Source organism: Mya arenaria, chromosome 8 (genome assembly GCF_026914265.1).
Source record: "Mya arenaria isolate MELC-2E11 chromosome 8, ASM2691426v1".
Taxonomy (NCBI): domain Eukaryota; kingdom Metazoa; phylum Mollusca; class Bivalvia; order Myida; family Myidae; genus Mya; species Mya arenaria.
In genome coordinates this window covers 58,080,756-58,097,123 of record NC_069129.1, presented here as the reverse complement: position 1 = coordinate 58,097,123, position 16,368 = coordinate 58,080,756, and the positions used below count along the sequence as shown (strand labels likewise).

At 32.7% G+C, this 16,368-nt stretch overlaps 1 protein-coding gene across 2 annotated transcripts in view; it reads right to left on the bottom strand.

Moving 5' to 3' along the window:
* Positions 1-16,368, bottom strand: part of LOC128243333 (protein-glutamine gamma-glutamyltransferase K-like) — a 240,508-nt gene that overhangs the window by 94,671 nt on the left and 129,469 nt on the right. The gene's annotated exons all lie outside the window — the stretch shown is intronic.

Below are 16,368 nucleotides of genomic sequence, written 5' to 3'. Positions count from 1 at the left end.
AAACATAAATAGAGTAGTGAGAGAATGTGATAAGGGCACCAAATGCTAGCTCTTTTGACGGGAGTGGCAATTTGGGAACACGAATCAAAAGTTATAGCTCTTGGGGCGTGCATAAGATAGCATAGCTATACATAAATCCCTACACTCACTTGTGTCCAATAGAAATGTCAGAGAATGAAATTGTTTTGTCATATTAAGGGAGGCATTTATTTCACAATGAGTCACAAACATATGATGCTTATATTAAAGGCCTGGTTTAATCCTTCTACCCTACTGTGACACCAGTGCAATGAGCAAGAGATGCACAGCCGAGGATTATCATGCCAAACATTCCTTAAACTAGGCCTTTAAGGATAGGTTTACAATGCGATTCCTTCCAAAAATTGTTGTTATGAAAATAAATTTGTTGAACTTGAGTTTTACAAAGGGCCTTAAGTGTTTAAATGAGTCAAATTCGGCAACAGAGTATTATTCTTAAAATGTGCCAGAGTTCAACATATATATCCTATGAATCTTTCAATGTTATCAATTTCCTTCCAAAATGTATTACTGCTTTAAAATATCTTATCAAAGGAGGATAATTTGTAATGATGGGTCAAGAAAAAACTGATCGATTGGGTCAGAATATCAGGAGCAAGTTATGTGTGATGCTCTGTCAGGTCGGTTTGGTACAAAATTCCGTTTTTCATTTTAGAAAAAAAAATTGCCTACCTACCTACCCTATTTTTTTGAAATTTAAGTGGAAAAAAGAACTCTTTTGGGCCTTATGACTTGTCAATATTCACCTTAAACAAAGTTCTGCAAAATTGCTTCGCGTGTTAAAGGCTTCACACCCTGTAATATGTACTAAGTATTAGTTAAAAATTGTGAGTAAGTGGTTTAATGCAACGCTTACGCATTACCATTTATTTTGTGTAAGAACATTATATGTTTTTAGTGGTTAGCTGATTATAAAATGTTTGGAGTAACTTGAAAAATACTGCCCTCTCATTAGACAAAAAAGACTGACGACAACAAAGTATTAAACAGCGCAGGTATAGAAATTAAATGGTGTTAACTGCGTATTTTTTGGCATTTGATATGAAAAGACTGACACTGATATAATATTATAATATATTAAACAGAAATTGATATCAACGAGCAATTTAAGCATTTTTAGGAGCAGAAACAATACAGATTTAAAGCTGCACTCTCACAGATTGAACGTTTTGACAACTTTTATTATTTTGTGTCGTGCAACGACCCAATTTGTTCCAAAATGCATATAATATAGTTATTTAAGACTGCAGACAACAAAATCAGATCGCATATTTTATATAAAAGTTCAAAAAATAATGTTTTATGCATTTTTCTTAAAAAAAGAGTAACGATTTTAGTCATAAAACATTAATTTTGGAATGGAAATATGAAAACTACGATCTGATCTTTTGTCAGCACTCTTTTATCTCTGGTTTGCACATATTTACGCAAACTAAATGCTCATTCCCAGACAAAAGAAGTTGTAAAATGCTAAATTTGTGAGAAATTAAATTAATTTGTGTTAAAAATGTAACGTCTTATGAAGATTCTTTCCCCTTAACTTTATAGCGTTTATATATATGTCCCAAGTATGGTTCCATTCTGGTGTATTTATATCTACAAAAAGGTCTGAAATATGATTATATGCTGTGTTGTTTGTGCCGTGAGCAATATGATACTAACGATTTGCCTTTGACACGCTAAGATAATGGATTTGTTCCGTAATGTGTGTTACAGGGCGTGTTTTATAGGGTCAGAGGAAGGGGAAATTTCACAATCAACGATAAATGACCTCATAAATTAGTTTTAATACTATCGATATAGGAAACAAACCGGTTGTGGAATGCATAGTGAACAACTGATAATGAGAACAATGCATTTAAGTGCAAGGTCGAAGATCGTTGTTGGAGGTTCCGCTGACAAAATATACTGGCCTCAGCACAGCCCAAGTTTCAAAAGCTCTATCTGATAACAATAATAATAATTAACAAGAAGGACCATTTAACCTACAGAAAAAAAAATTTAGTTGGAGAAATGCTATGCAGTTTGCTATGCATACCGAACAGCGCTAACCTTGAGGCAGTTCGAGGAACGCCAACATACAGTTGCAGATAGATGGCTTTCAAGCACACTAGAGCTATTTGCTTAAGCAACACACCTTAATTTAACTCTTGACATTTTTAGAAAAGGAGACAAGTCTCATGTTTATATTTGAAATCGACCGTTATAAATATGCAAAATGATTTACCCCCTGCATATTTTTGCAATTATTTCAAATTTAATTGGCACGTGTCAGTCATGCCGGGAACTCTTTACGGTTTCAAGTCTCAACAAAAAAGATTATGTCTTATTAAACGGCGAACCGTATCCGCTACATTTTTGAAAGCGAAATAAGTAACGATTGTGTTGATTTAATACTTATGAATTGCATGAAAACAAATATTTCACTGATAATATCAACGCAAATTGTAAGACAATATTTGAATCAAACATAACTATATCAAACATGCAAAGGGATAAGGCCACGAGTTTTCCTAGTAGCAGTTATATAGCCTACTTTCAAAGTTAGGCACAATTCCTTTCTTTTAAAGGTATAAAATATCAGGCTCGTTGTTTAATGCATTGAGTCGCATCTTTTGATCTAGCTTATATTTAATAAGTGAAAGAAGAACACTAAGTGATTCTTAAGCTGGTCACACAATTTAAAACAACAGCATTTTACCGACCATATAAGACCATTCTTTAGAAAAGTGATGTGAGCTAAATGCGGACATCACGGAATTGACATTAACAGGGGGAACAACGCATTCGGAGCTCCTCGACCAATTCGTAAAATTGAAAGATTCATAGAAATTTTTATCGAAAACCAACCCTGATGTATGCCGGTACAGTAGAAGTAGATCGTTACATTTTGAATTAAAATATTTATTAAATGTAGTGTTTTACCTAGTATTTCTAGATCTAAGTTTGGATGTGTGATGCTAGGAAATTAGGAAAAGAGCGAGGTTTGTGTACGTAAACTGTTCCGAATGGGAACAACGCTGTCTATGATAATAATACTGATGTGAAAAACTACAGAAACAAGCTCAGTAGCAATTTTTTTAAACATAAACCCGGTTTAATGACACTAGGTAAACGCCAAAGACATAGTAAACAAACAATAATCACAAATAAGAAACATGGTACAACAGTTCAGAACTCCACAAACAACAAAGTGCATATACACTATAAAAAAACTAGGTATGTTTATCAAGGATTGTTAGTTACCGCCTTGGAACGGTCAGGAGAATGTAAATTTACTGGGGGTTTAAACCAGTTTGTGTGCAAAACCACACTCTTATCCTAACAAACTAGAATAAGAAAAAAAGAAATGGCAAATCTTATCAAAGTATACATTAACTTGGGCAAACATAAACCCCGTTTAATGGCACAGGGTAAACGCCTAAGACATAGAATACAAAAACAAACAATCACAAACCAGACACACGGAACAACAGCACAAAACTCCACAAACAACTCAGTACACATATACTTTAAAAAAAAATAGGGGTGTTTATCAAGGATTGTTAGGTACCGCCTTGGAACGGTCAGTAAAATGTAAATTGACTGGGGTCTTACACGTTCGTTTGTTTTTTTCTCTTTGAAAAGGTTATAAGCTTGAATGTTTATTTTGCAATTTGATTTATTCAAATGAGTATATGATTAAAAATATTAATGTATTCAACCACAGAGATTAACGTCATAATCTAACAAAGAGGATATATTTTCACTTCTTATGTTGTAGTAAAGATATAACACAATTGTATTTCTAATGAATATCATTTCAAGGAAGGTGATTTGGTAAAAAAGTGGAATGATTCTTGTACACACAAACTTTGAATAATCATACAATGATGCTTCTAGGTACATTTGTGTTCATCCAAATATCTAAAAACTGTTATCGAAAAATAAACCCATTTCCTTAAATACTTTATGTCAAGGGAGACAACTAGAAAACAGTGGGCTACATTTTTATGGTTATAGAATTGTGCACGAGTAATATATGCAACTCCATTACTTGTTGTTGTGGTTTTTAATTTCTATTCATGTTCCATTAAATTGTGCTTTAGCTTTTTTCTAATCAAGGGAAGTAGTTAGGTAACAACTGATCACAGGCGTATGGTTGTTGTTCTATACACACGCATATATTTTGCAAAAACTAAATTGATACTTACGTTTCATATAATTCTTTTGAAAACGTGAAGTTCTTTGAGTTTTTATAAGTTTACAAAGGGCCGTAAATCTGACAATATTTAAGGTTCAGTTACATAACTTGTCATTTATGAGCGTAGTGTTACTATAAATTAACTTATCAACGCGCATTTATTATTTTCAACGGATTATTAAGAATAAACACACCAAACATATTGATGGACGGACAGACAGACGGACGGACAGATAGATTTCCATATGGCATTTTGTTTTGCTTAGACCTTATAGTTTAGACAAAAACTACGGGGTTTTATTTAAGTTCGTGGATGGGATCGAATGTTTCTACCAATTAATAATGCAACCGATTTCAAATATGCAACACGTCTTTTAATAAAACATAAAAAAATGGGATTTAAAGCCAGTGCATGTGCCCTTTAGGCACGGATCAGTTTGACACGTTATGGCGTCGTGAAGTAAAATATGCTGTTTTAAGGACTCTGATCGACCCATCGCTTCACTTTATATCCATGCACGTTTTTTTAATCATTCTTTTAATGACTCTTTAAAGATCAGTTAACTGGCATTTATGCCGCCTTTTTCAATGTCTATGTGCATTTAAAAACAGACTAAATGTTTTAAGTCAGAATTGGTGGAAGTTAGTATCTTATTAAGAGAAAACACATACATATTCCTATCAAATGCAAAATATTACCAGGTGTGAAAAGCTAAGGGTTACGAATAAATTGCAAAACATTTTATGACAAGAATATTTATCTGTGTTTAACGTCAATTCCAAAGGTGTTTTTGCGGTGCTTTTTTCACCCATTAGTTCCTTAATCCCATTAAATTCCTATGACGTTTATGATTTATTTTGCACATGTTTCAAGAGGTATGAAGGTTTCCAATTTTAAATTGCGTAATGTTACAAATGCATTTTGGACAATGCAATGTTGGTTTGAGGTATTTCTCAACATTTTCAACGAGCTCCGTTCTTCATACCCTCAGTCACCTTAGCAAAGTAAACTAGAATACGATACGGTCATACTCAACACGATCTGTTTCTTAAATAATCCTTAAAAGGCGACTTTTGTAAACATTTAATTAACATTACAATTATAGATATATTTCTATTTAAACATGCAAAGCCTGTCCATGAACTTTCAAAACTACCCCCAAATGCATATGTGTGAACAGATTCTATTGAAACATCAGCACATGATACTTTTTTGCTCCTTAGAACATACTTTCAAAAGAACTTGTATTCCTATAGTTGTTTTCCTCCCTGCGGATCACACTTAGTGCTTTAGTGCGACGGTTGCTGAGAAAAGATAGATCTCACAAATGTATAATTAACAACCATGATCTCTCAAAGAGAAACAATTGAACAAAAATAACACTCTTTCATTTCAATTTCAAAGAATGATATAGAAGTAAGTTACGTTAAGATGTGTTGCTTTCTCCGAACCCTGTCCGATGTCCTACAAGCTATTTATCTATTTTGTCTATGTCCAGGGCTTCAGAGTTCAAATGAATCAACTTCTAGATATAATCCTTCGAAATCATTGTTCAAAATCCGAACAAAACGAAAGAATAATAACTACAAATAGATAAATAGACAAAATCCGACTCTATACTGAACGTATCATTGCTTGTCATAACCTCTTGCAAACAGAACAAAGATGTTATCCATTGATGTAAAAACGAGTTAACATGTATGACTAGTGTCATCAGAGAGTGAAGATGACAGAAATGAGTTAGGATTGGGTATGGTTTGCCATCCTGTGGTATAAAAGTCCGATATTTGATCAGATTTGAAGATCTTCTTTATTGTTATAGGTATTTTTAGACAATCCATCAACTACAAAACTGGTCATGTGCATTATCGATGCTTTCCATGATAAAAGAACGGCAATTGATTAATGGCTGGATTGCTACTCGTTCCAGTTTTGAAGAGAGTTGAAAAAAAGTTTGTCCCTTAAATCGTGTGTAAATGTTCTGTTTACATGTCATTGAAGTCCAGAATTGTGTTTCTGTTTACAATGTGCAGCCTTTTAAATTTATGATTCAGAAACAAACAAGTTAAATGGTGAATGAGCGAATTTTATACTTACCAGATAGTTAATGAAAGTTATTGGCCGATAATCGGTAGAAGCCTTATTTAAAACTGCGATGGCGAACTTTCCGGCAAACTGTTTAAAAACATGCTTAGGTGCCAATATCCAACGCCAAATACTTGAGTGCTGCAGAAACAACCAGTTCAATAATCCAATTGAAGCAAAAGTCCCAAAAGAAAAAAAATAATAAGAAATAATAATAATGAATACGATTCGGTTTAAAACCTAAATATAATATTTGCTATTATAAGCTCATAATTTTTAATAATTTAAAGTATTACCTGCTTTCGCCTCATATAATTGTTATCGTTTCAAAAGTACAAACTTAAACATAAATTGAGCAATAACAGAATGTGATAAGGGCACCGAATTGTAGCGTGTTTGACAGGAGGGCAATTTGGGAACAAGGGGGTCCAGATTCATAGTTCTTTGGACATGTATTAGTTAAAGATAGTATATATACGGGGTTTATCTTTCTTTATCAAGTTAATGCATACGTTGATAAGATTCACCATTAACGTTTTAACTCTATTCGGGATTGTTGGGATAAGAGTGAGGTAGTGCACAAAAACTGGTTTAAACCCCCAGTAAATTTATATTTTACTGACCGTTCCAAGGCGGTACCTAACAATCCTTGATAAACATACCTAGTGTTTTATATATAGTATGTATGCACTGTGCTGTTTGTGGAGTTTTGTGCTGTTCTTCCATGTTTCTTGTTTGTGATTTATTGTTCTATGTCTTTGGCGTTTACCTAGTGCCATTAAACCGGGTTTATGTTTAAACTTTTTGCTACTGAGCTTGTTTCTGCAGCTTTTCGCATAAATATAGCTTTAAATCAACCTTTAAATTCACTAGTTTTCAATATAAAGTTGAGAGAATGAAGATGTTTAGTCATACTAAAGGAGGCTTTTATGTAACAAAACTAACAATGAGTCATAAACTTATAATTCTCATATTACGGAATGGTTTACAGTGAATTCCTTCCAACTAAATCAAGTTTTATTATTAAGTTTCCTCAAGTTAATGTATTCTTCAATAAGAATTACCTTTTAGGTGTTTTCTTTATTTAGGATTGTTGGATAAGAGTGTGGTTTTTGCACGTAAACTGGTTTAAACGCCCAGCAAATTTAAATTTTACTGACATTTTCAAGGCGGTACATTAAAATCATTGATAAACATATCTAGTTTTTTTTATATATAAAGTATGTATGAACTGTGATGTTTGTGGAGTTTTGTGCTGTTCTTCCATGTTTCTAGTTTGTGATTTTTTTTTGTGTGTGTGTTCTATGTCTTTGGCGTTTACCCATTGTCATTAAACCGGATTTATGTTCAAACCTTTTGCTACTGAGCTTGTTTCTGTAGTTTTTCACATAAGTATTGTGATGAAAACTAAGTTAATTTGTTTATTAACTTTAACTTCATTGTTTACAAGCAAGGGCGATAAGTGTTCAAATTCTGATAACAAGTGATTTCTTTAAGGAATACATCCAATACAAACGGAGTCAATTTGGGAGCACCTCGGCTACAGAGGTATGATTCTTAAAATGTTGAAAGTTTTACGTATATTTGCTTTGATTCTCTCAATTTTATTAACTTTTTTCTAGAACTTTAACATTTCTTATCAAAGGAGGATAATTTGTAGAAATGGTTCATTGCGTTTTGGTTCTTGTTTAACAAACCAAAGAGAAACATTAACGACTTTTCATTCGGTTCATGTTTGTTTTGTTTTTTAGATGAAATTGTTTAATAATAGATATGTTACTTCTCATGATATAGTGTATAGTGTATATATGTTGACCACTAAGTCTAAATCAGTGCAAATATATAAATTTAACAGTGTTCGCTGTGCATTCCTGGGCATCAGAATCAATACAGGTTAATTCGAACTATTCGTGCTTATTAATAAAATGTTTATTAAAATTAAATGATTCCTCCATAACTTCCAAAGCGTTTATAAAATGGAACTACCCATATAACAATTATGGCTCCGTTCTGGTGCTTTATACTTACTTCTGATATGCGATCCTACTCTGTGCTGTTTGTGTCATGAGTAATATGATACTTAAGATTTGCCTTTGACACGCTAGAATAATGGATTTGTTCCGTAATGTCTGTTACATGGGGTGTTTTATAAGGTCAGACGAAGGGAAAATTGCAAAATTAACGATATACGACCTCATAAATTTGCTTGCACATTATTGAGATAGGAAACAAACCGTCGGAGTACATAGCGAACAATTGATATTGAGAACAATGCATTAAAGTGCAATGAAATTTGTTTATAGCAATTGAAGTCAAGCAAATTGTTCGTTGTTGGAAGGTCCGCTGACAAGCTTTACTGGCCTCAGGACAGAGAAGAACATATTAACTAGGAGAAAAAGAACAGGAAATGTTTTAACAATTGATTTAAGTTAAAGAATGTAATATCAATAAAACCTAGAGAGCGCTCTCCGGGAGGCAGTTCCTAGAATTATAAATACCGTTGTAAAGAACGCACTAGAGCTAATTTGTTAAGCAACACACCTTAATTTTGCGCTTGACTCTTTAGGAAAAAGAAAACAGTTTCATGAGATATTGGAAATCCACGGTTTATACTATGCACAAAAACTTTGAAATAATTAACCTCCTGCATATTCTGCAATTTAATTGAAATTCAATTGACACTTGTCAGTCATTTCGGGAACTAATGAAGGTTCCTACACTCTATAAAACTAGTTTAAATATTAATAAAACATCAATTTGCATCCGCTACATTTTTCGAAGGCAAGATAAGTTAAGATTGTGTTTAATTAATAATATTAAATTGCATGAAAAAAATATCATACTGATAATATCAATGCAAAATGAAACACAATATTTGAAACCAACATAATAAAATCAAACAAGCAAAGGGATTAGGCCACGAGATTTGCCAGCAACAGTTGTGATTTTCTTTAAAAGTAAGGCACAATCGCTTTCTGGTTTAAAGATACACAGTATCAGACACGTTGTTTTATGGATTGAATCGCATATGCTTACATTTAATAAGTAAAAGAAGAACTCTAATAGCATCTTAGGTCGTAGACACCATCGAAAACGAGCATTTCACCTGCCATACAATACAGCTATTTACAAAATGTATGTGCACTAAATGTCGACATCACGGAATTGGCATTATCATGGATAACAAAGATGTCTAGAATGTAAACATGTTTCCCTTTTTCTCTGTGAACCAGTTGTAAGTTAATTCTTTTTCCAATATGTGTTTTTTTCATTCAATAAAAATTAATGCAACCGTAAAGATAACTTCAAATAAATTGTATTTAAAGGCATTAAACAGTGTTTTCCAGTAGTGTATATAGACGATAATTTTCCCTTCATTGTATGATAATAATTAAGTTCTCCCAGTGATTGCTAGAAACTATATTTTACGTGTCAAATATATTACTTTCATACAATGAGGTAAACAATGCCACGAGTGAAATATATACTTTTCCAATGTGAAATATATTGGAATATTTTAATGAAACATTTTTTTTTATTTCATAATTATAATTCATAAACTATAATTTTAGCCAAATGCCGTCCTACCGGAAATGAGTTTGAAGCACGAAAAAACTACCATCATAAACTTCATATGTACTCAGTCAAACCATTATCACGTGGTCATTAAGAGGTGTTCCTGACCAATTAACAAATGGAAAGCACAGACCCCAACCCCGATAAAGGGGTCGTGATACTTTGTGCTTAGGATATAGAAGGAATAGTTAAAAGCCTTTGGTAAAAACATAAACTATCGAACAAAAATACATATAAAATCAATACAATTACACATTTTTATCCAGGTTTTAAACGGTAGATATAAACAAATAAAGTTATGTTGCTTTTGTCTATGTTACACCTGACAATAAGGACAGGCAGTATTCTAAAAAAATCTATACACGTATAGACTCACTCTTAAAGCATATAACAAGCCAATTTCAGTGAGAAAGGGACCTTAGCAACTATTCAAAAATTAAAGCACTGTAGTTGGACAATATTAACTTGCTTCTGTTGATTGTAATCAACGCATAGCAATATTTCATTCCATACTTTTTTTCAAACGCTGCACATGTTAATAACAATCGTATGAATACATTATTAACTTGCAATCCTATCTTTAATAATTTGCATAGCGTTTGAAACAATACACCAATGCTCATAGTACAGAGTAATCGATCAGTGATTTTGAAAGCAATAATGCCGCTCGAGGTCTAAATTATACAACAAAAACACCATCCTCTTTTCACTGAAACATAATGGATATGTGTCGTAATGTCTGGTAAAGACAGAATATGTAATGGGGAAATGGCCAAATAAACGATTGCTCGTAATTTTGTTTGTTTTAATATTTTTTTACGGAACTTTATTCACATCGAGTGCAATATGATTTTCAAAACATTCAAAAGCAAATTTACTTTAAATACAAAGCACCCTCTCGGTAATACTTTGTTCGCACAAAAACAGTAATTAACTTTAGGGACGTAGTCAGTTGCGGGGAACTCCACCCATATTGAGGTAAAGTAGCACTGCCATAATACTTTGATACAGGCTAAATGTACAATAAAAGTTATTTAATAAAAGGCATCTTAACAAGATACTAAGTCGTTTAAACGAGATACTTATTTTTTTAACGAGATACATAAGGGGTTTAAAGGAGATTTGCAAGTCGTTTAAACGAAATACTTAAGTGGTTTAAACGAGGTACATAAGAGGTTTAAACGAGATGCGCAAGTCGTTTAAACGTGATATGTATTTGGTTTAAACGAGATGCGCAAGTCGTTTAAACGAGGTACATAAGTCGTTTAAACGAGGTACATAAGTGGTTTAAACGAGATGCGCAAGTCGTTTAAACGAGAAACGTAAGTGGTTTAAACGAGATACGTAAGTGGTTTAAACGAGATGCGCAAGTCGTTTAAACGAGGTACATAAGTCGTTTAAACGAGGTACATAAGTGGTTTAAACGAGATGCGCAAGTTGTTTAAACGAGATACGTAATTTGTTTGAGCGAGTTACTAAGTCATTTTAACGTGAAACCTAAGTCGTTCAATTAAGATACATTATTTGTATAAATGAGTTACTAAGTGGTTACAACGAAACAAGTAAGCCGTTTTAACGAGATAAGAAAGAACACGCGTGTGTACCTCTATGCCATCATAGTTTTCCCTGTAGCGTGCAAAGCAGTTTCATTACCGTTAAGGATTGGAATCTTCAGGAAAACGTTATTGGTAAAAACTTGCTTAATTCTAACTGTGTCTCAGCATGAACACGCGCAATTACATTACGATTTATCAACGGTTGTATTTGCAAGAAATGTTATAAAGCTGTTTCCTCAATATCCTTCAATGTCATTTAGAATGATTTGTTAGTCATGTCTTGAATCAGTTTTCTTCTGATGTATTCCAAATTGTTATTAATCTAAAACAATCTAAATCTTCACCTGTATTTTTTCCACGTCGGTTAGTGACCACAATAGTTCGGAAAGGCATTTGGCGGGGGGAGGTTAACATAGCAATCATCTTCACATTTGTAAAACTCAAACATGTAAAGAAATGAAAATTGTCATTAAATGTCATTTAAAATTTCAGGGTGAGGAATCACGTGACTTCAACGGGGTTCTCACATGTGTCACCACGGTTCAAATCCGATGTAAACAAGCAAGAAAGTGAGTTATTTCTAAATAACTTTTTTGAGAGAAAAGATGGGAAAATATTTCTTAGCCTATAAAAGACTATTTTCTGCTTCTACAAGTGTGAAATATTTTGGATTTACTTGTATTATAACGATAGAATCCTTGGCCAAAATTTCGAATCGACAGGATTTTGTAGAACGATGCAACGCTGTGTGCGCCGTGAGTCTTTGTTTTGTATACATTTCTTAGTAATTAGTAATATTTAAGAACTAAAATATGAGTTAAAATGTTGATTTTACTCATTTCATTCATTAAACGAATTGTTTGTAAAATTATTTTAGTTCTTTTATGAATATCGATATTTCAAGAGAGGCTGTTGTTAACGTGATTTTTATATTTGCTGTTGTTAACGTGAATTCTTCTCATAACATGCTTAATTTATTTAATAAATAGTTTGAACTACTCTCTCAACGCATTCAACATTGAACTTTTATTCCAAATGATATTTCTTTTATGAAATGAATATATATCCATCCATTTGTTTGATTTAAAATGTCAAATGTATGTTCTAGGTTGGTCGTCATGGTGATACGTCCAAATTATCCATTGTCCTTCTGTAAGAGACGGAGTCAACCCTTATATGTTTCACCAAATGTTGACAAAAGATGGATAAATTTAATTGATGCAGTGATGAGTACATTCAAATGGAAGACAAGATATACTCCAGCCAACCCCGTTCCATGTACAACCCCCTGGTAAAAGCAAGTGAACAGCGAACAGCGAAAAAATGATTGAACTACGTTTAAATGTACAATAAATCATTAAACTATTGAATAAAAGAAATAGTGATTACATGTTTTGCTGGTTGGATCCATTGTATTTGTATATGACATCATTATAAACTACTTATTTCTTTTTTCATGATATAAGAAAAACCCTTTGAGTGAAATGATTCATAAATATTTCTTTGATATATGTTTGCGTATTACATAAGTAAAGTCATGTTGATGTATATATAAATATAATCATATACCATTGTGGTTTGACATTACAAATTATAGGAATTGTGAATGTGATTTATTATTTGCAAAAGATTTCACTATGTGATGAAATTAAAGCAACTGTGCACCAGATGTTCAAATTCAAGAAAAAAAGAAAATTGTCGAAAACTGACATAAACTTGGTATAAATGTGTACAATGCATTGAAACTTACTAACTGAAGTACCACATAGTTTACAATTTATTTAAGTTTAGCAGTTATTTCGTATTTTTCCATTAAAAAAGATTACTGGGTATGTCTACCTAATAGATTTCATTCCTTATTCGTGATTGGCTAGTCGATGTTATCACGTGATATTACCAAGTTAGGTTTATAGCTTAAATATACCACTCGATTGAAGTAAGCCTTCGTAGCACAGTGGATACAACACTAGATTGCAATTTGGGCGACACAGGTTCGAACCCGGTCTCCGACACAATTTTTACACATTTGGTACTCTTTTTACAATTATGATATCAAAGCGTAACACATTCTATTAAATAATTGTCCTGAGATTCGTTACAGAATAAAACTTTTTTTGGTGCCAATCTGGGGTACAGTCCGTCCCTTTAAATATGTTTAAGCTGTTTTAAGAAAATCGTATAGATATTTAGAAAGATTGCCAAATTGTTAGTCATGGGCAAAAGTTATTATAGATATATTACAATCACTAGGATTTATGATGCATGGTTATTTCAAAGTGTTGGTGATTTTAATATATATTTAAAGTGAACTGAAACAGAGACTAAAATGTATATGTACAAAAATGGTCTGCTGAATTTATTAATTCAGCTACAGCCAAAATGTTTGTTTTGTTCACTGACTGTAAGTTACAACCACTTTTGTGTGCTGTTAATATACATGTAGTTAAATTTAGGAAAGCATTGACGAGACATAGACTTTCGTCACACAGGTAAGAAATTTAGGCCGGTAGATGGCACAAACTTTAACCTATTTCTGAATTTGAAGGGAAAAGTCAAGTTTGCCATAAAATAGTAGATGAGTTTCATTTCTTGTTTGAATGTACGTTATTTTTAGTTATTGAAGAAGACAATACAATACATACATACAAACTATTCAAATAGACCAAATATAACCAAATTTGTTGAAATTTTACAAATACATGTACCAATAAAACTATTCAAAGGATCTGTCACCTCACTATGGTTATATTATAGTGAATGTGTACTGTCTATGTTTAATTTGTGTTTCGAAAGAATCTTGTTAGTAAAGATAAGTATACGTGTATTAATATATATCGTGACCTACGATCGATTGATAGAAGTGCAAGCCTCGTTACCGGCTTACGCGCGAGCCCTCGGGTCGGATTTTTCTATCCGTACCGGAAACACATGATAGATACTTATACTCTTCTATTGTCATAATAAACCTGCCTCCCTTGTTGAAGACCATCGTCTGCAGCACAATGGAAACATTGTCATATGGTATTATTTGAAAAGTGAAAACTTTTTAACCTTGTTTCCGCATAACACGCTATGCTCGGGTTGGGGATGAACCTTTTTACACGAAAGGCCATGCAAGATACAAATTATCATCTTACGAGGGAAGGACATTTTCTTGGTAGTCATCGTTGTCGATCAGTGCTTCTTATTATTTCCTGATTTCTTATGGATAAAGATATATTGACCATTTTCGAAGCATGGAATTTAACTGGAGCGTGGGAAGTTTTATGATTAACCATTAGGAATGGCGATTTTGTTATTTAATTGTTATTGCTATTTGTCGTTTATTGGGTGTTGAATTTCTTTAACTTTGGAACGTACATGAGATGGGTTTGGCGGAAATGAATTTTGCCTTCCATTTTATTGTATCTATATTACTTCATCCATTTAATTTATCCACCTTTGTAAACATTTGGTGAAACTGCAGAGGGATACTGAATATTTGGAAGTTTCAAATCGATCAAATTGGTGTTAATTCATACTATGAATAAGAGCTTTAGGTTGTATAAATTCTCGTCACAAATGAGAGGGCAATACAAACCATAAAATAGAATAAACTGCCCATGTTATGATAAGTTTGTTAAGGATACCGACTTAACATAGTCAGCTTATTGAGATGAAAAGAAGTTTACGTTAACGACAGCACATATCACTATCACGTTTACAACAGCACTTCATGAAAATTCGATATTTATTGAAAAAAAAACTAATATAACATTTAACTAACAATTCGTTTTATGAGAGTTATGAGCAAAACTAACTTTTTAACGCATGTCTGACATCTTAACTATTACAGATGACTAAGAAATATTTACAAAACAAAGAATCACGGCGCACACAGCGTTGCATCGTTCTACAAAATCCTGTCGATTCGAAATTTTGGCCAAGGATTTCATCGTTAAAATAAAAGTAAATCCAAAATATTTTACACTTGTAGAAGCAGAAAATAGCATAGTCTTTTATAAGCTAAGAAATATTTTCCAAACTTTTCTCTCAAAAAAGTTATTTAGAAATAACTGTCACTTTCTTGCTTGCTTGTTTACATCAGTTTTTAACCGTGGTGACACATGTGAGAACCCCGTTGAAGTCACGTGATTCCTCACCCTGAATTTAATTCTTTGCTAAAAATTACAGTTTTTCCGACAGTAACATGTACAAACGCTTCACTTTTTTGCTTAAATAACTTTGCAAAAAGGTATTTCATATATGTCTGTTTCCTTTACTTTTACAAAAAAAACAAGCTTCTTTCACAAAATCCACCCACGCACGAAATGGAGATAAAAAAGAATCGATGTAAGACCTAATACAAACCTTTGCAAGTTCAAGCTGGTAGTGAGTCTAATAGTGTCCATCTAGCGTGGGGCCCAGAATAACATGTCAACCTTATTTATATAACTACATAGTATTTTTTAAACTTAATTTAATTCATCGATCATAGCAATTTTTCCATTGTTAGTAAAATAAAAAAATATGTGAAGCCCAAACAAGCGTTAGATTATTATATGTGACAAATTCTCACAGATATGAGCTTGAAATCGATACAACTTGAAAATGGCATTAAAATTGGCAACATTGGTGATTAGCGATACCAGCGAAATACACGCAACTCCAAAACCTTAAATCCATTACCAAACGTTTTCAAAACTTGGAACCGGATTAAGGATTTGACATAAGAAAAGGATGGGAGAAAAATTTAATTTGAACACAACGCTTCAATGTTTGATCATATATAGTGATGTTAAAATGGCTGATACGTTTTACACTAACTAAACAAGATCAAGGCAGCATGCCTAAAATGATACATCAATGTATGGTAGAATAACGTCGCTATGGTTTACATTTAAAAATGACATAAAATGCTCAAAAGGACCATCTTCCTTATACCCAGT